Here is a 13651-nt window from a genome sequence, read left to right as displayed (position 1 = left end):
GTTCCATTGCCACATTCCATCTACTGCAGGCAGGATACCTGGCTGGCTGAATGTCGCTGAGAAGCTCACAGAGACCGCCATAAGCAACAGTTTAACAGAATGCCACAGACTAATCAACCAAACTTTTTGGGTTGGGTTCTCTTTTATAGTCTGCAGGCATTAAATGAAAGAAGTCAGTGTTCCAGCAGAAGGAGACAACGTTTCAGAAAAGGCATTGTAGCAAACCAAAAAAGAAATTTTAAGCGCAGCAGAGTAACCAGCGCACATACCTGTTAGCTCAGGTGAGTTTAAAAGGCTGCTGTTGATAACAAGGGCATTTGCTAAATAGATGGTGTGTGTGCAACAATATACTGAAAGGTCAATTATATTGTGCAGCTTATCTCACCACCTGTAGTTATTTAGGTGAAAGCTCCAAAATGCTTGCCTAATATGTCTGTTTATCCAAAAGGAAGTAAAAAGGGAGAGCTAGAAAGATAGCATTGCATCACATTACATGGCAATGCAATGCACAGTTGCTGAAGTTGAACCAAAATGAGCTTGTAATCTGGCTTCTGCAACTTTGAACATGAAAAATCCAATGAGGAGAAGAAAAGCAAAGCCAAAGAGTCCATCCCCAAATCCGACAAACAAGCAAAATGAACAAAAAACATTGAATTCAATTCTTTCTGATTTTAGAAACTGCATTAAAGAAGGGGTGCACCGGTCCTGGAGATACTGCAATACCAGGTCAATGCGTGGAGTGGACAGAGCAAGCTCTTTTTCCATCTCCCTGTTCTAAAAATCCATTTAATATATGGTCCCCAGATAGGGGACGTATCAGATATTAAACTGATAAGAACAGATACTACACTTGATCTTAGCCAAAAGGCCGAGAAGCGATAACCAGAATTGGTTTCAAACTACGGAGCCACCCAAGGATCCTGAAAAGTCCATTTGTGGAGATGAGCTCCTGGACTCCCGTTAAGAAGACATGTTGTCAACCTCTAGATCCCTTACATGCCTGCACTTTTCGGCTTGCTGCTGCTGCAATCCACGCGTTTTAGATCTGCATAACTCCACCTCTTTAAACACAGCACCTTCACCCCCTGCTGTTCCCACCCGCCTCAACACCGTTGGAAGGGAGGAGAACCAATTAAGGCGGGGGGTGGGGTGGAACGAGCAGCTGTCTACCCTTAGCAGGAGGGCTCCTGATTACATACCTCTCCTGCTGCTGCTGCTGCTGGCTGTCCAGCAGCAGACTGAAGGTGGCTGCTGCTGTGCACAGGTATATAAAGGCTCAGAGCCTATTATGACACGCGCAGCCAGCGTTCCATTGCCACATTCCATCTACTGCAGGCAGGATACCTGGCTGGCTGAATGTCGCTGAGAAGCTCACAGAGACCGCCATAAGCAACAGTTTAACAGAATGCCACAGACTAATCAACCAAACTTTTTGGGTTGGGTTCTCTTTTATAGTCTGCAGGCATTAAATGAAAGAAGTCAGTGTTCCAGCAGAAGGAGACAACGTTTCAGAAAAGGCATTGTAGCAAACCAAAAAAGACATTTTAAGCGCAGCAGAGTAACCAGCGCACATACCTGTTAGCTCAGGTGAGTTTAAAAGGCTGCTGTTGATAACAAGGGCATTTGCTAAATAGATGGTGTGTGTGCAACAATATACTGAAAGGTCAATTATATTGTGCAGCTTATCTCACCACCTGTAGTTATTTAGGTGAAAGCTCCAAAATGCTTGCCTAATATGTCTGTTTATCCAAAAGGAAGTAAAAAGGGAGAGCTAGAAAGATAGCATTGCATCACATTACATGGCAATGCAATGCACAGTTGCTGAAGTTGAACCAAAATGAGCTTGTAATCTGGCTTCTGCAACTTTGAACATGAAAAATCCAATGAGGAGAAGAAAAGCAAAGCCAAAGAGTCCATCCCCAAATCCGACAAACAAGCAAAATGAACAAAAAACATTGAATTCAATTCTTTCTGATTTTAGAAACTGCATTAAAGAAGGGGTGCACCGGTCCTGGAGATACTGCAATACCAGGTCAATGCGTGGAGTGGACAGAGCAAGCTCTTTTTCCATCTCCCTGTTCTAAAAATCCATTTAATATATGGTCCCCAGATAGGGGACGTATCAGATATTAAACTGATAAGAACAGATACTACACTTGATCTTAGCCAAAAGGCCGAGAAGCGATAACCAGAATTGGTTTCAAACTACGGAGCCACCCAAGGATCCTGAAAAGTCCATTTGTGGAGATGAGCTCCTGGACTCCCGTTAAGAAGACATGTTGTCAACCTCTAGATCCCTTACATGCCTGCACTTTTCGGCTTGCTGCTGCTGCAATCCACGCGTTTTAGATCTGCATAACTCCACCTCTTTAAACACAGCACCTTCACCCCCTGCTGTTCCCACCCGCCTCAACACCGTTGGAAGGGAGGAGAACCAATTAAGGCGGGGGGTGGGGTGGAACGAGCAGCTGTCTACCCTTAGCAGGAGGGCTCCTGATTACATACCTCTCCTGCTGCTGCTGCTGCTGGCTGTCCAGCAGCAGACTGAAGGTGGCTGCTGCTGTGCACAGGTATATAAAGGCTCAGAGCCTATTATGACACGCGCAGCCAGCGTTCCATTGCCACATTCCATCTACTGCAGGCAGGATACCTGGCTGGCTGAATGTCGCTGAGAAGCTCACAGAGACCGCCAAAAGCAACAGTTTAACAGAATGCCACAGACTAATCAACCAAACTTTTTGGGTTGGGTTCTCTTTTATAGTCTGCAGGCATTAAATGAAAGAAGTCAGTGTTCCAGCAGAAGGAGACAACGTTTCAGAAAAGGCATTGTAGCAAACCAAAAAAGACATTTTAAGCGCAGCAGAGTAACCAGCGCACATACCTGTTAGCTCAGGTGAGTTTAAAAGGCTGCTGTTGATAACAAGGGCATTTGCTAAATAGATGGTGTGTGTGCAACAATATACTGAAAGGTCAATTATATTGTGCAGCTTATCTCACCACCTGTAGTTATTTAGGTGAAAGCTCCAAAATGCTTGCCTAATATGTCTGTTTATCCAAAAGGAAGTAAAAAGGGAGAGCTAGAAAGATAGCATTGCATCACATTACATGGCAATGCAATGCACAGTTGCTGAAGTTGAACCAAAATGAGCTTGTAATCTGGCTTCTGCAACTTTGAACATGAAAAATCCAATGAGGAGAAGAAAAGCAAAGCCAAAGAGTCCATCCCCAAATCCGACAAACAAGCAAAATGAACAAAAAACATTGAATTCAATTCTTTCTGATTTTAGAAACTGCATTAAAGAAGGGGTGCACCGGTCCTGGAGATACTGCAATACCAGGTCAATGCGTGGAGTGGACAGAGCAAGCTCGTTTTCCATCTCCCTGTTCTAAAAATCCATTTAATATATGGTCCCCAGATAGGGGACGTATCAGATATTAAACTGATAAGAACAGATACTACACTTGATCTTAGCCAAAAGGCCGAGAAGCGATAACCAGAATTGGTTTCAAACTACGGAGCCACCCAAGGATCCTGAAAAGTCCATTTGTGGAGATGAGCTCCTGGACTCCCGTTAAGAAGACATGTTGTCAACCTCTAGATCCCTTACATGCCTGCACTTTTCGGCTTGCTGCTGCTGCAATCCACGCGTTTTAGATCTGCATAACTCCACCTCTTTAAACACAGCACCTTCACCCCCTGCTGTTCCCACCCGCCTCAACACCGTTGGAAGGGAGGAGAACCAATTAAGGCGGGGGGTGGGGTGGAACGAGCAGCTGTCTACCCTTAGCAGGAGGGCTCCTGATTACATACCTCTCCTGCTGCTGCTGCTGCTGGCTGTCCAGCAGCAGACTGAAGGTGGCTGCTGCTGTGCACAGGTATATAAAGGCTCAGAGCCTATTATGACACGCGCAGCCAGCGTTCCATTGCCACATTCCATCTACTGCAGGCAGGATACCTGGCTGGCTGAATGTCGCTGAGAAGCTCACAGAGACCGCCATAAGCAACAGTTTAACAGAATGCCACAGACTAATCAACCAAACTTTTTGGGTTGGGTTCTCTTTTATAGTCTGCAGGCATTAAATGAAAGAAGTCAGTGTTCCAGCAGAAGGAGACAACGTTTCAGAAAAGGCATTGTAGCAAACCAAAAAAGAAATTTTAAGCGCAGCAGAGTAACCAGCGCACATACCTGTTAGCTCAGGTGAGTTTAAAAGGCTGCTGTTGATAACAAGGGCATTTGCTAAATAGATGGTGTGTGTGCAACAATATACTGAAAGGTCAATTATATTGTGCAGCTTATCTCACCACCTGTAGTTATTTAGGTGAAAGCTCCAATATGCTTGCCTAATATGTCTGTTTATCCAAAAGGAAGTATAGAGGGAGAGCTAGATAGATAGCATTGCATTACATTACATGGCAATGCAATGCACAGTTGCTGAAGTTGAACCAAAATGAGCTTGTAATCTGGCTTCTGCAACTTTGAACATGAAAAATCCAATGAGGAGAAGAAAAGCAAAGCCAAAGAGTCCATCCCCAAATCCGACAAACAAGCAAAATGAACAAAAAACATTGAATTCAATTCTTTCTGATTTTAGAAACTGCAAAGAAGGGGTGCACCGGTCCTGGAGATACTGCAATACCAGGTCAATGCGTGGAGTGGACAGAGCAAGCTCTTTTTCCATCTCCCTGTTCTAAAAATCCATTTAATATATGGTCCCCAGATAGGGGACGTATCAGATATTAAACTGATAAGAACAGATTTTTTTTTTTTTTTTTTTTTTTTTTAAAACCACTCAGGTTTAGATATAAGCAAACAGTTAACCAGACTTCGTCATAAGTTATACTGCCACTTCATAAGCATCATTGTGGTTTCTTTATTAAAGTATTATTCAACAAAAATACAAACAAGTAATCCTATGCCAGAGACATTTCCAGAAAAAATATCAACGGTATTTAACCATATCCTGCCACTTAAGGTATTTCCACACACCTTCAGAATCTGTTCCACCACCACCACCTTCTCTTGTATCCCACAAATAGATTACATATAGTCTTGCTAAGATCAACCTAATACAATCATTTACTGTTAAATTTACTCTTTTAAACACACACAAATTTCTCACATCCCACAAGCTCTCCTGCACACACACCATAATAAACCACATCATCCTTTCTAGGCCACGACGACTAGCACCAAAACCAAACATAGCCACTCTCCAATCAATAAACTTCACACCAGCAACCCCTTTACACAGTCCACCCACACCTTTCCACACATCATACGCAAAATTACAATCCCACATAAGGTGCCTCACCGTCTCATTCGCTCCACAACCATCCCTTGGACATACTGCAGATCTTATGAGATCTCTTTTCTTCTGAAAATCCCTCACTGGCAAAATATTATGAAGGCCCATCCATACTATATCTCGCTGTCTATTCGACACACCTTGAATGCTTAACTTCTTCCATACCCGCGCAACTTCCATAGAACGCAATCCCACCACATTACTCTCACACTCATTCACACACATCTTCCCCATCACCTTCTTAACCAACATAAAGTCTTTCATTGCAACTGCTAACAAATCATTCTTCCTCACAAACTTCTCAATCAAACCATACCACTCAGGACACTTAAAAGCAACAGGCACATTCTTATCACGCTTCACCCAATTCAGACCATACAGCATCCATCCAGCCAAATACTTACACATAAATGCCCCTTTATTATTCTTCCCAATCAAAATGACCGTAGTCTTAATAAAATGCAATGTTAGAAACACTTCAATATTCGGAAACTTTAGTCCCCCATACAAATATTGCTTAAACAAAATCTCTCTCTTAAGTCTTTCCATCCTACTGCCCCAAAAAAACACAAAAATTAGTTTCTCCACTTTTTTAATTTTCCTATAGGGCACTGGAAAAATACAAGAAACATAAAGCAAAATAGGGAGAATAACAGCCTTAATAATAAGAACCTTCCCTACCAAAGACAAAGAACGTAACTTCCAAAAATTCATCTTCCGCACAATCCGCTCACCACATTCATCCCAACTCTCATAACCTTTCAAATCATCATTAAAAAAAACTCCCAACACTTTAATTGCACCATCCACACCAGCCACACCATCCATCTTAATCCTATTGTCATCAAAACATTTAAACATGCATTTGTTCCAATTCACACGAAACGCTGACGCGCCACAAAATAAATTCAACAACAATTTTACTCTCTCCATAGAGGCCACACTCTCACTCACCACTACTACATCATCCATATATCCTAAGACTTTCACAGTCATTCCACCACTCCCTGGCACTAACAAACCACGCACCACTTTCTCTTTCCGAATCATACACAGCAGTGGCTCAATCACACACACAAATAATACCGGTGACATGGGACAACCTTGCCTCACACCAGACCTAATACACACTTTCTCACTCAAAAACCCATTCACCAGAAATTCACTCATCACCTCCCCATACAATCCTCTCACGGCACGCACAAATTTCTCCGGAAAACCCATTCTACGCAAAACCTCAAATAGAAACACATGAGACACGCGATCAAACGCCTTTTCAAAGTCAACAGCCATCACCATACACTTCTGCTTTCTTACTTTACAATCCCACAACACATCTCTTAAAAGACACAGATTATCCGTCATACATCTACCAGGCACTGCACACACTTGATCTTTACCAATCACATCAGCTACAACTGTGGCACCCCAGGGGTCTGGTTTTCCACAGTAATGTAATGTTATGTCTGAGAGCAGGTGGGAGGTCCTTTGGTCAGGGATCCTGTGCATGCCACACCTCCTGCCCAGTCTTGGGAGGGGAAGAACTTCCCCTGTAAAAACCCGGGGCTGAGGCAGGGAGAGTCAGACAAGGAGAGTGGAGAAGAGAAGCAGCATAGGAAACAGCAGAGTTACAAGGAGTCAGGGGCTGGCAGCTGCAGAGCTCGCCCTGACTAAGAAGATTCTTTACCGGACCCGGAGTCCGAGGCTGTGGGGACTAACTCCTACCCAGCAGCAGAATCCGTCAGGCAGGGGATTTCAGGTCCTCTGGCCCAGAAGCCCGAAGGCACGGTCACACGCGTGGGACCAGCACCGCCATCGTGGAGCGGAAGCCATTAGAAGGCCCCGAGTCACCGGCCATACGGGTGAGCACCACACAGTACACTCAGGGACGTGGGCTACTTACATCAGCTTCTAGCAAGGTAGCCAGAAGAGTACAGTCAGTTTGGGAGGCCTAAAACTACGCCTGGCCAGGGGAGATCCCATCTGCTCAAAGACTGACCAGGCCCCGTTTGCTAGCAAGTACTCCGGGAGGGTCTGTTGTTGTTACCAGTAAAGACCCTGAACTACACCGTACCGTCTCTGAGTGGTTCCTGCTACCCCCATCATCCACGTCGGCTGCCCTGAGGCCATACCCCTACCGTTGGGGGTTATATTATCACGCTGCACAATCCTACCACCGGCCTCAGCGGTCTGCCCTGCAGCAGCAGCTTCCTAGCTGCACTCAACGGGTGGCGTAGTCATCAACTATTTACTACTAATAGACTGCCGTCTAGTTTGACTCCCTGGGCACAGACCGGGTCACCGCCACGAGACTACAACCCTCCACTGATCCGGCTCCGGGTAGGCTCCCGCGTGCGCAACGCAGCGCGACACAGGCCCAGGGGCGCGTCAACTTTGGCGTAGTCGGCAGGATTTCGTGCCCGCAACCACCGGGTACTGCGTGCCTGAAAAGCAAAGACTGTTCAAACTTACCAGTGGTGAAGGTTTCCCGCCATCCGGCGCCATCTTCTACCTTCTTCCCGCCATCCGCGAAGGTTTCCCGCCATCCGGCGCCATCTTCGACCTTCTTCCCGCCATCCGTGGAGTTTTCCCGCCATTGGACGCCATCTTGAGGACGCCGCGCGGGAAGAAGAGGGGCGTGGACTCCGAAAGCGCGCGAGAACTGAAGCCCCGCCTCACGTCCGGACGTTGCGTAAGGTCCTGGAAGGAGCCCAGCAGACGCCGACGTCACAGGAGCGCGACGGAAGGTCCTCAACCCTGACGATCCACTGCGGAGCCGCGGCCTACGGAAGAGGATCATCGCAAGGTAGGCCACGGTCCACTAGGGGGGAGGAAGATGTCGGATACGGAGGAGAGCTTCACTGCCTCAACCCCCGCCAGCGCTACCGCTGCTGCAGTTATGCCCTTCACCATGCCCTATATCCCGGGAGCAGCTTGGCTACCCCAGTACTCAGGGGAGTCACATACCCTGCATGACTTTAGAGAAAAGCTGGATAGCCTCTTCCAGGTGTACCCCCTCACAGAAGAACAAAAAGTGAGCATCCTGGTGGCCCAACTAACCGGGGCAGCCAAAAGGGAAGTAAAATCCTGGCCACCTGGGAGGAAGACTGTCGCAGGGATACTAACCCGGCTGAAGGACACCTTTGATACCCGCACCTCAGCCGAGATTAAGCTTAGATTCTACGGGTGCAAGCAGCGAGCGCATGAGAGTATAAGGGACTATGCACTAAACCTACAAGAGGCCCTGAGGGCCATAAAGCAGACCGACCCTGATGGGGTGGGAAACGAGGACAGGCTATTGACTGAACAATTTATAGAGGGTTTATATTGCAATGCCCACCGAACCCAGTTGCGGGCAATGGCCTTACAGGATCCCCATCTGGACTTTGCACAGTTCAAGGATAGAGCTATCCGGGTGCTCCGAGACCCAGCACCGGGTGGCGTTGTTACCCACAGGCGCCCAGCTATCACTTACCACCAGGAGGCGGCGCCCTTGTCGGCAGGGCCTGTGGGAGCTGATGCGCAGGCTTTGGACAATGACCCGGCTCCAGACCTACACCATCAGGTCCAAGAGCTAGCTAAGAGCGTTGCTGCGCTAACCCGAACTGTGCAGTCTTTACAGGTTTCCACCCCAGGGAAGATCCAGCTGGCATCCGGACTGGAGGACATCCCGTGGCGTCGACCAAGGAGGATCCCACCGGCCAGAGGAAGACCCAGTGACCGATACAGCGAGGACGGACGACCCATCTGCCGCCGCTGCAATCAACCCGGACATATGGAAAGGTACTGTTCTTTAAACGGGCACAACCTGGGGTAGAGGGCCAACCCCCAGGAAAAAGATCACCAGGCCCATCGAACTGGCGCGACAGATATGTGGGAGGACGTCCAGTCTTGCCTGTGGTACTGGATGGCATTCCCATGAGTGCCCTACTGGATACCAGGTCACAGGTCACCACCATCCCGTACGTGCTCTTCAAGCAGTACTGGAATGACTCGGATATTACCCGCTACCCTGACGACGACTTGAGTATCATCGCCAGCAATGGCCAGCCCGTGCCACAGATCGGATTTAAAGAGGTGACCCTCAAAATCGGTAGAGTCGAACTGGCCGCACAGGGACTGATCATTGTAGATATTGATAAACATGAGAGTCACCCAAAAATAACTCTAGGAACTAACGTAATTGAAAATTGTCTTGCAGAGGTGATTTTCCTTTTACAGCAGGTTGCCAAGAACGCCAGCTCCGGCGAGCAGCGGGTGCTCCAGAAAGAGATCCGGGCACTGATGCAACGGCAACAAGTGGAACTCTCCGGCGGTGAGATTGGTAGCGTAAGAATGTGTGACCCTTTTCCTATTGCCATGCCCCCAAAAAGTGAAATGATGATTTGGTGCCGGGCAGCTATTGGTCTGAGAGGTAGAGATTACCAGGCAATGGTAGAACCAGTTTACTCAGACAGTAGGCCCACCATTTTGACAGCACGGGGGGTGGTCAATGTACGCCATGGGAGGGTGCCCATTCGCATAATAAATATCGGGGAGAGGGAAGTGTACCTGCCCCGGTATGCCACGCTAGCCAAATTATATACCACTAATCAAAATTCTATACAATCTGTGGAACCCTTGCCTCCATCTCACCCGGAGGAAGGTAACGGCTCTAAGAAAGACATGGAGGACTGGTGTCAGCAACTACATTTGGGTACTGATTCCACTCCCTCACATCAGAAACAAGGAGTCTATCGGGTGGTTCAAGAGTATGAGAGAGTGTTTAGTAAACACCCGTTAGACTTCGGGCGAGTCAAGGGGGTAGAACACCGCATCCCCACGGGAGATCATCCTCCCATAAAAGAGAGGTATCGACCCGTACCCCCTGCACATTACCAACACGCCAAGGGGATGTTTAGAGACATGAAGGAGGCTGGGGTAATCCGGGATAGCTGTAGCCCCTGGGCAGCCCCACTAGTTTTAGTCAAAAAGAAAGACAACACCATGAGGATGTGTGTAGATTACCGGAAAATCAACCGTATCACACACAAGGATGCGTACCCCTTACCAAGGATAGAGGAGTCATTGGCTGCTTTAAGATCTGCTAACTTCTTCTCTACCTTGGATCTCACTAGCGGGTACTGGCAGGTTCCTGTAGCAGAGGCGGACCGGGAGAAGACCGCATTCACCACCCCGATGGGACTTAGCGAGTTCACCTGCATGCCGTTCGGACTCTGCAACGCCCCAGGAACCTTCCAACGATTAATGGAGTGCTGTCTGGGCCACAGAAACTTCGAGACGGTCCTGTTGTACCTGGACGATGTCATCGTATACTCCAAAACTTATGAGGACCACCTGAAACACCTGGCGGAGGTGTTCGAAGCTCTGGCGAGTTACGGCCTAAAGGTGAAACCCTCCAAGTGTCACCTCCTGAAACCAAAGGTGCAATACCTGGGACACGTGGTGAGCGCTGACGGAGTGGCTCCCGACCCCGATAAGATCACCGCAATTAAGGGATGGCCAAGCCCCTCCAGCGTAAAAGAAGTGCGGCAGTTCCTAGGGTTGGTAGGCTACTACCGAAGGTTTATTCCCGGTTTCACCAAAAAGGCAGCGCCTATGCAGGACCTCCTGATAGGCCAGTCCCGAAAGGCCAAGAACCAGAAGCCGCCCTTCAAATGGGAAGAGCTAGAAGAAGAGTCCTTCCGCCAGCTGAAGATGGCCCTCACGGGGGATGAAATCTTGGCGTACCCGGACTATAGCCAGCCCTTCATCCTCTACACCGACGCCAGTAACATCGGGCTAGGAGCCGTACTGTCCCAGATTCAGCAGGGGAGAGAACGAGTAATCTCCTATGCCAGCCGAAAACTGCGACCCACCGAAAGGAACCCCGAGAATTACAGCTCATTTAAGCTAGAGTTCCTGGCCGTGGTATGGGCAGTCACCGAGCGCTTTAGGCATTACCTCGCTTCTTCCCGGTTCACCGTATACACGGATAACAACCCGTTGACACACCTGGACACGGCAAGACTCGGTGCCCTGGAGCAGAGGTGGATGGCCCGTCTGTCCAACTACGAGTTCACAATCAAATACCGGGCAGGACGCTCCAATACTAACGCGGATGCCCTGTCCAGGATGCCCAACCTGCCGGACGAAGGAGAAGATCCGGAGGGACTGGAAGAAGTTGAACTCCCTGCGTTCCACCGTCATGGGACTATCCAGTATTCCCACCGGGTAAGGGGTAAGCAGGCTGCTACGTTGAACCCCTTACCCCACTACAACTGGGCGGAAACGCAAGACAGCGACCCTGCCGTCCGACTGGTGAAGGAGATGCTGACTCGGCCGGAGGCTCGCCTTGAACCAGACGCTCCGGAGGAAGCCAAACAACTATGGGCGGAGAAGAGTCGACTATTCCTTTACAAGGGGAAGTTGTGCCGCAGAATGGTCAACTCCCGGACGCATGAACTACTCTGGCAAGTAGTGGTGCCACGAAGAGACGCAGCCATGGTGATGGAGGCATACCACGACGGAGCTGGACACTTCGGGTGGAAAAAGCTGGAGTTCCTGCTGCGCGAGCGGTTCCACTGGGTAGGCATGAGGGGAACCATCGAGAAGTGGTGCAGAGACTGTGGCCCGTGCAATCTGAGAAGGAAGGACCGGGCCAGCCAGAAGACTCCCCTGCAGTCCATCGTCACCCGGCAACCGTTGGAACTGGTAGCCTTGGATCATGTAAAACTGACCCCAAGCAGAAGTGGCTACGTCTACGCGTTAACCATCGTGGATCATTACTCCCGGTTCTTGGTTGTCGTCCCCGTCAAGGACTTAACGGCTCAAACAGCAGCTAGAGCCTTCCAGCAGCACTTCTGCCGTCCACACGGGTACCCGGACCAAGTGCTGACGGACCAGGGACCTGCCTTTGAAGCGGAGGTCTTCCAGGAATTCTGCAATCTGTATGGCTGCCGGAAGATAAGGACGACACCCTACCATCTGCAAACTAATGGACTTTGTGAAAAAATGAACCAGGTGGTAATGGATCTGCTAAAAACATTGCCCCTGGAAGAACTCAGTCTGTGGCCTGAGAAGTTGCCCGATCTGGTGGACCTATACAACCACATCCCGGTAGGTTCCACCAACTGTACCCCGGCTTACCTAATGAGGGCGAGACCTGGTAAGTTACCTGTTGACCTGGAATTGGGAGTCCTGACACCTGAGGACACTTCACCAGAAACAGACTGGGACACAGAGAGGCAGCAGCAGTACCGGAGAGTACAAGAGAGCGTGGAGCGAAGTCTCTGTCAGGCTAGGGAAAGACAAGAGAAGACTTACAACCAGTATGCTCCCGCTGTTCCCCTGGTACCCGGAGAGCAGGTCTTGAAGAGGAAAAGACGGCTCCACAAGTTGGATGACCAGTGGGAGAAGGACCCGTACACCGTACTGCCCTCAAGCCACGAGAACCCGAAGGTCTGTACCATCAGTAAAGACGGAGGGGAAACCACAGCCATTGTATCCCGGGACCACCTGAAGAAGTGTCCCGAACAACTGAGGAACCCTGAAGAAGAACAAGAAGACCATCGACCCGTAGAGGAAAGGGAAGATATGGTTAGTACCGTGCTCGGGGACTTCCCTCGGTCTTGGACTCAAGTCAATAGTGCAGTTGTGGTACCCGTACTCACCTTCCTCCAACCATCATCCCAAGAACCTACGGAGCAACGGGTAGAGCTGGAAGAACAGCCGGTCCAGGAGGCAGAAGACTCCACACGAGTAGAACAGGAGAATCAACCCTCTGCTTATAGTGAGCCTGCCGTACCCCTAGTGAGACAAAGAGCCGGTAGACAGCTGCCCAGTTTACCCTTGACAGCTCCTACACCCTGTAGTTCAGGGCCAGACAGTCAGCTCCGTAGGTCCACTAGGGCCACTAGAGGCCAGTTACCCGCACGCTGGAGAATTTGAAGTGTAAAAATAGTTTTATTTATGTTTATCTGTGTATTGTTGCTTGTGTATAATTTTGTGTTTCCAGTTGTTTTTAGGAAACCTTGGTGGATTTACCGGGAATCCTTGTATATAGTTGGAGCGTAACCCAGGATGGACTAGAGACTGTTAAGGACTCGGGGTAGGACAGACCCCTACCTGGTTACGTCTCCCTGTGTTGGTGAAATGGACACCTTTGCTTTCTTCAAAGACTGCACCCGGTTGCGGACACGCCGTAACCATCTTGTGTGTTTTTCTTATTGTATTGTTATTGTTATACTTTGTTATGTTTTTCTAAATGTGTTTAGTCCCGGAGTACTAAATTTCACTAGGGGGGAATGTGGCACCCCAGGGGTCTGGTATTCCACAGTAATGTAATGTTATGTCTGAGAGCAGG

At 48.8% G+C, this 13651-nt stretch overlaps 3 non-coding genes and 1 pseudogene across 3 annotated transcripts; all 4 read right to left on the bottom strand.

Moving 5' to 3' along the window:
* Positions 1–689: 689 nt before the first annotated feature.
* Positions 690–880, bottom strand: LOC141242587 (U2 spliceosomal RNA). Its single transcript, XR_012306990.1, has one exon. It is a non-coding gene; the product is annotated as a U2 spliceosomal RNA (small nuclear RNA).
* Positions 881–1995: 1115 nt separating this feature from the next.
* LOC141242585 (U2 spliceosomal RNA) lies at positions 1996–2186 on the bottom strand. The gene has a single exon (XR_012306988.1). It is a non-coding gene; the product is annotated as a U2 spliceosomal RNA (small nuclear RNA).
* Positions 2187–3301: 1115 nt separating this feature from the next.
* On the bottom strand, positions 3302–3492 carry LOC141242668 (U2 spliceosomal RNA). The gene has a single exon (XR_012307065.1). It is a non-coding gene; the product is annotated as a U2 spliceosomal RNA (small nuclear RNA).
* A 1112-nt stretch (positions 3493–4604) lies between these two features.
* LOC141242716 (U2 spliceosomal RNA) lies at positions 4605–4819 on the bottom strand (annotated as a pseudogene).
* Between the last annotated feature and the right edge of the window lie 8832 nt (positions 4820–13651).

Source organism: Phyllobates terribilis, unplaced genomic scaffold (genome assembly GCF_046119375.1).
Source record: "Phyllobates terribilis strain yellow unplaced genomic scaffold, ASM4611937v1 Scaffold_1049__1_contigs__length_452226, whole genome shotgun sequence".
Lineage (NCBI taxonomy): Eukaryota > Metazoa > Chordata > Amphibia > Anura > Dendrobatidae > Phyllobates > Phyllobates terribilis.
This window is presented reverse-complemented; position numbering and strand designations above follow the sequence as displayed.